Here is a 6,710-nt window from a genome sequence, read left to right as displayed (position 1 = left end):
AACGATGATTTGGTAATTGTTTTCGGTGCACATGTAGTCATGCGCAGACACACTCTTTCGATCATGTCACCCTTTATCTTGTGCAGTGGCTCTCAACCGGAGTCCATGTGGCCCTTGAGGGCTCAAATAAGATTTTGGTAAAATTTATGTGCAATAAATCGGTTATATTTTAACAATAATCAAAATACTTCAACAATATTTTTATACATTTTTTTAATAATATATAATCATATTTTATTTATTAATTCGTAATGGAATATAAAGATAAAAATCACGTTAATGATTTTTATCAGGTATAAAAATATACCTGCCATAAAAATTTATAGGTATAAAATTTTTATAGCCTGCTATAAAAATTTATAGGTAATTTATACATTAACTTAATAATATACAACCACATGATTCCGAGTTCAGTCCCACTGCGTGGCACCTTGACCAAGGGTCTTCTTCTATAGCTTCGGGCCGACCAAAGCCTTGTGCGTGAATTTGGTAAACGGAAACTGAAAGAGGCCCGTTGTATGTATACCCACATCAGTTGTCAACTATCAGGACACAGCTTCCTTCAAAAATTCCACGCTTTCTGAAATTCACCAACCCTGCTCTTGACATGCTTGTCGCCCTTTTCTTTTTGAGCTTCTTCTCGTGTTCTCTTGTCTGTCTTTCTCTGTGTGCGTACGAGCGCGTGCGTGTGTGTGTGTGTGTGTGTGTGTGTGTGTGTGTGTGTGTGTGTGTGTGTGTGTGTGCAATGAAGGCGCTTGGCTTCGTACTTACGGTATTCGGCTCACTATCGTAAAGTCCTGAGTTCGATACCCGTCGATGCATTGTATCCTTGGACATGACACTTTATTTCCCGTTACTCTAATCCACTTGGTTAGCAAAAATGAGTCGTACCTGTTATTTAAGGGGCCAGCCGTGTCGCAATCTATAGCACGCTTAATCTCCCTGAGAACCACGTTAAGAGTTACGCGTTTCTGTTGAGTTCCTCAGCCACTTGCACGTTAATTTCACGAACAGGTTCTTCCGTCGATCGAATTGACTGGAACTTCGTCATCGTAACCGACAGAATACCGGTGCGTGCCAGCGTGTTTTTTCCTGTATACAGTGCATATAATTCTTTCATTGTAGACTTCTTTTACCTGACTTATGCCCTTCTTTCTGACCCTTCTTTTGCCATTTTCCGACGAATTTTGTTGCGCCTGAGCACTGCATACAATAAGCCCGTTATTATTACTCCTCACGCGTAAGAGAAAGCAGGGTATTGTAATCACTCGTCTTTGTCTGTTTGTCTGTGTGTTTGCAAAATTACTGGAAAACGGCTCAACGGATTTTCACCGCATTTGGCAGAAATACTCATTGGGTGAGTGGCTCGACGTGATGGAAATTTGGTTTGATTATCTTCAAACATACATAAATACCTTCATAGATATGCGGCTCTGGGGGTGGGCGTGAGCGTGTGTTTGTACAGTGATGGATTCGAGGGTTTCGTGTATTTACGAGTTGATTTCTTAATTTCACCGGAGTATAAATACCTATAACAGTGATACTTGAAAAAAAAAATTTTAATCGAACTTACAAATTTCTCGATAAGCAAGTGGTCATATTATTTATATCGTACTCCGAACTTACAGTATGCTTGATTCATCTGCCATCATTGAAAGACGTTGAAAGCACAATTCTATACAATATTTTATTTAAGTAATGCAGCGAGCTGTGGAGGCGCGATGGCCCAGTGGTTAGGGCAGCGGAGTCGCGGTCGGAGGATCGCGGTTTCGATTCCCAGACCGGGCGTTGTGAGTGTTTATTGAGCGAAAACACCTAAGCTCCACGAGGCTCCGGCAGGGGGTGGTGGTGACCCCTGTCGTACCCTCTTCGCCTCAACTTTCTCTCACTCTTTCTTCCTGTTTCTTGAGTAACGCTGCGATAGACTGCCTAGAGTAAACAAGAATATTTTCGATAAGTATTTCATTTTGTTCACTTTCTTTTTCGTATGAACTGACCCTCGTCTGCGTGTGTATAGATCATTGTGTACCTATGCGTGTAGACACATGTGGGTACATACATACATCTGCGACTGTGTTTGTATGTGTGTATATGAACACTGATGGATTCGAGGGTTTCGCTTATTTACGTGTCGATTTCTTAATTTCACCTATAATGGTGATACTTTAAAAAAAAAATTAATTCAGTTCAATTAAAAAGCATGGGTAAGCATTAAGCTACACATTGTAAGCCACACTGTAATTTTCAAAGAATATTATCTGCGCGCAGGGTATGCATCGCCCCTCCGATACATTTTTTTTTTTTTTGTCATTTACAGGGCAGCTATCTGTCCTCGCTTTTAACTTTTTTCAACGAGGTGCAGTCTACAGTAAGTACATCATTATTCTTGTAGCGTTTAAAGTGGGATATGATGCAAATAAACGAAGTATCTTGGTTATTGTTTTAGCATTATTTTACACACACACACACACACACACACACATGCACAGTATATCGCCCCAATAAGTGATTACTGTCCAGATCAGATAAAGGCAGCCTTTTTCCGAAAAGTAGGTTGCATGAGACATGGCTCATCGTCAGAAGGGGCCGCACTACTAAAAACATAGAAAGCTATTTTTCGTAGGGCGTGCATTTAGAATATCTTGCAGGCCGCATGTTAGCCATGAGTGGTCTAGTTTATCAATTAGAACCCTCGAGGTCGTAACCGACGGAGAACCAGTTTAAAGGGGAGCTGTTATGTGTCTGGAGCATGTGAAGATTTTCTACTCCAGACTCTTCACGGCCTTAAAGAGTTTCAAAGAGCTGCTGGTTGAAACTTCTAAGTCACTGTCAACACTATTCCTGTTTAAAAAATAAAATTGTACTCTCCAAAAGTAAGGTGGTGACCCTTCAGAATAATGCAAAATTGTTTTTATTACAACTGACAACACACACACACACACGAAGGCGTGTGGTGCGTAGCATAGTGGTTAGGGTCACGATCTAGCGAGCATGAGTTCGATTCCTTGACTGGGCAGAACATTTCACATTGCACCAGTCTACTCAGCTGTAAATGGGCCACCCTGAGATGGAATAGTCTTCCAATCAGAGGGACTGTTGGCCTGCTCACCTAGCCATCATTTGAAAGCTAAAACAATGTGAAGCGCATTGTGACCATCGATGTATTACAACATGCAATAGTCTGGTCGATACCGTGATATATAAACACACACACAATGGGCCTGCTTCAGTTTCTGTTGACAAAATCCACATACAAGGTCTTGGAACATCATCATCATCATCGTTTAACGTCCGTTTTCCATGCTGGCATGGGTTGGACAGTTTGACTGGGGACTGGCAAACCAGGAGGCTGCACCGGACTCCAATCTGATCTGGCAATGTTTCTACAGCTGGATGCCCTTCCTAACGCCAACCACTCCAAGATTGTAGTGGGTGCTTTTTACGTTCACCAGCACGGGAGCCAGTCAGGCGGCACTGGCATCGGCCACATTCAGAAGGTGCTTTTTTGTGCTACCAGCACAGAAGCCAGTCGGGTGGGATGGGGTGGACAAAATCCAAGTTCAATAAGTGTCCATACAACCCATCATAGTATTGCAAAAGACATAAAATGAAAGCAATACGCACAAGAGAAGCCAGTCAATACATCATGAAAGAGACATTTTAGCAATTCTAACATGGAAACTGTTAAATTCCATTCTTCGTTTATTTCATGAGCTGACAAAATTTTTGCAGCACATCTGTAAAATTACCTTTCATAGTTATTGGGTTGGTGCATATTTATTGCGGCTTCTTTTCAACAATATCAGCATGTAACAAAAACATCTTTAAAGGATTATTCCAGAGCATATTCACCATCGACTTCAATTACTGCTTCCCATTTGCTTGGCAGACGGTCAGACCGTCATCTAAAGATGTTTTTGTTAAATATTATTGTTTTTGTTGAATAAAATTTGTTGAAAAAAAAAGCCGCAATAATTATGCACCATCCCAATAAAATAAGTTAGGAGTTATGACTAAACTAAAATTAGAGCTTGAGGAATAATTGCTGTGTTTCGTTCTCCAAGAAGAGAAAATTTGTTTTTTTGCTTTTTTAAGAAACAGTTTTTCATTAAAAGAAGTTATATTTTCTTAGATTTGAAGTAAAATATTTTGGACCAGGATTGATGAGAGGATGATTAAATATGACCCTTTACGAGTATCTCTGATGCCTTTTAGATTAGGCGATTATATCTCTTAACCCAAGAGTCTTGTGTGTGTATGTGTGTATGTGCACGTGTGAAGATATATACCTGCATGTATGGATGTATATGTGTGTGTGAGTGTATTTATGTCCCCTTGTTTTGATATTGCATGACACTTGTAAATGAGTGTCATTGACTTCCAATCTTCTGCAAAAACATGTCTGGCCGTGGAGAAATATTACTTTGCTAGGAAACAGAAAAGGCACCTGGCTGTGGAAAATCAATTCCAATAAACACCATCCGACCCATGCAAGCATAGAAAAGTAGATGTTAAAACGATGATGATGATGATCAACTGTAATCTAGTCGTTGGTGCAATTCCAGGACAGAGTGGAAAACCCACTTTAAATATCTAAAAGGTTCTTCCTCAATGTAATTGCTTCAGTCTCAATGCAAACCCTCAGATCAAGTTACTTAATGAAAGAACACCATTTCCAAAATAGAAAAAAAATGGAATATTTTTATTTACAAAAATATTAAAAGCCTCAAGCCTCTACTTTGCAGTTGCTAAACTCACTTATTCCACAAGTAGAGCAACACATTTTGATCAAATGAAGCTTTTTAATACAAAATCCAGTAAAACTGTTTTATGAGAACCATAAAGAGACCATCAACTGTTGTTTTGGCTTTTCACTTTCTCTCCAAAAAGTGTTGGAATGACTCCCTCTCTCGCTGCTCTTCTTCATCTGTAAAGTAAAACAATAAAGATTTCAATTGTTTTGTCTAAAGAGAAATCACAGACTACACAAATTAAGGGGCTTTTACAAATTAGTAATGTTCAGTCGTAGATAAGTAAGATTAATGAAGGCTTTAAGAGTTGCAGAAGTGTGTAGATTAAGAATTTCTGACAGAGAATGGAAAACGGCACCAACAATAGGAACCAGGTGACATACACCGTAAAATGCTAACCCTTTCATTATCAACCCGGCTGAAACTGCCCCTGGCTCTGGAGTACAAATATCTTGTTTCCATAAGTTTTCAATTAAAATCTTCCACCAAACCTTAGTCACAATTTATGTTTCTAACACTAGCTGAATGGTAACTAAATTATTTTACTAAATTCTTTGTTATATTTAAAGTAATTAAAAGAAACACAGAGCATCTCAAATACAGTAACGAAGGGTTACGACAAACAAAAAAGTTTGTAGAACAAACTTTAAGAGAAAACCAGGTCCAGTCTGCAAGTCCAAAAGAACAGACTAATAGATTTTCCATTCAAATTAATAAGCAGTAGCCCAGTACCTGAACACAATAACCTCATTTGTCACACACACACACAGAAAAGGCACCTGGCTGTGGAAGGCGTTTAATGGCATAAGGGATGTGCTCAAGGGTAGGTTGGACAGGACCACCCATGCCAACCTCATAAATAGCACAGTTCTACCTGCAATGTTATATGGTTGTGAAACATGGGCTACAACAAAGAGAGAAGAGCAGAGATTGGTAACGGCTCAAAGAGCCATGGAGAGGTCAATGCTTGGAATCTCGGTGAGAGAGCACATCAGTAGCAAGGTCGTCAGACAAGAAGTCCGGCGTGATGGATGTCATCGTAGAATATACACACAGCAAGTTTAGATGGGCTGGACACGTCGCCCGGCTCACTGATAATCGGTGGACCCGCACAGTTGTCGAATGGTACCCGCACAAGCGGAAACGACCACTCGGAAGGCCTCCATGATGGTGGAGTTACGATTTTAGGAGGGCGTTTGGGACCACGTGGATGAGGAAGGGACGATTCAGAGAGGAAGGGACGATTCAGAGAGGAAGGGACGATTCAGAGAGGAAGGGACGGTGTGCTGTGACCAGCAGTGTCAAATGGATGCCCGACGGACTGGTCGGTCAAGGTGGTCAAGGTGATATTCTCACGTAAAAGAGCTTTTATCATGTTTGTAAGTAAATGGCGGAACTTGAGGCAACCTGGCACCACTACACAAAGAAGATTGACTCAGTGGAACAGACGAACTACTGGGAGAGGCTACAAAAAACTCAAGTTCTACTCCCCGGAGAGAAAATGAGAAAGATATGCAGTGATATACATATGGAAGATCCTGGAAGGATCCTGTGAAATTAGAATTTTCTTACTGTTCAATAAAATTTCATCAAACTATTTCTCTGTCATTTGTGATTTTATATACAGGGTTGGCCAAAAGTCACCTGACAGTAAATCAAAACCATTTAATTCCAAGATTTATTTATGTTTAACAACTGAATAAATTTAATAAAAGCCTCTAAATGTGAAAAATCATGAAAATTGTTTGAACTGAAGTCCCTCTTGAGTGACACATTTTTCAATTCGAGTTGATACAAAATTACAGATAGTATCTATGGAATTTTGATTTACTGTCGGGTGACTTTTGGCCAACCCTGTGTGTGTGTGTGTGTGTATGTGTGTGTGTTTTGTTCCCGACCATCGCTTGACACCCAGTGTTGGTGGATTTGTGTCCCTGTAACTTAGTGGTTTGACAAAAG

At 40.1% G+C, this 6,710-nt stretch overlaps 1 pseudogene; it reads right to left on the bottom strand.

The window, feature by feature from the left end:
* Window positions 1–4,681: 4,681 nt before the first annotated feature.
* LOC106877762 (GPN-loop GTPase 1-like) overlaps window positions 4,682–6,710 on the bottom strand; it is a 24,016-nt pseudogene continuing 21,987 nt past the window's right edge.

Source organism: Octopus bimaculoides, chromosome 1 (genome assembly GCF_001194135.2).
Source record: "Octopus bimaculoides isolate UCB-OBI-ISO-001 chromosome 1, ASM119413v2, whole genome shotgun sequence".
Lineage (NCBI taxonomy): Eukaryota > Metazoa > Mollusca > Cephalopoda > Octopoda > Octopodidae > Octopus > Octopus bimaculoides.
Note: the sequence above shows the minus strand (reverse complement) of the source record. Positions and strands in the feature narration are given on the sequence as shown.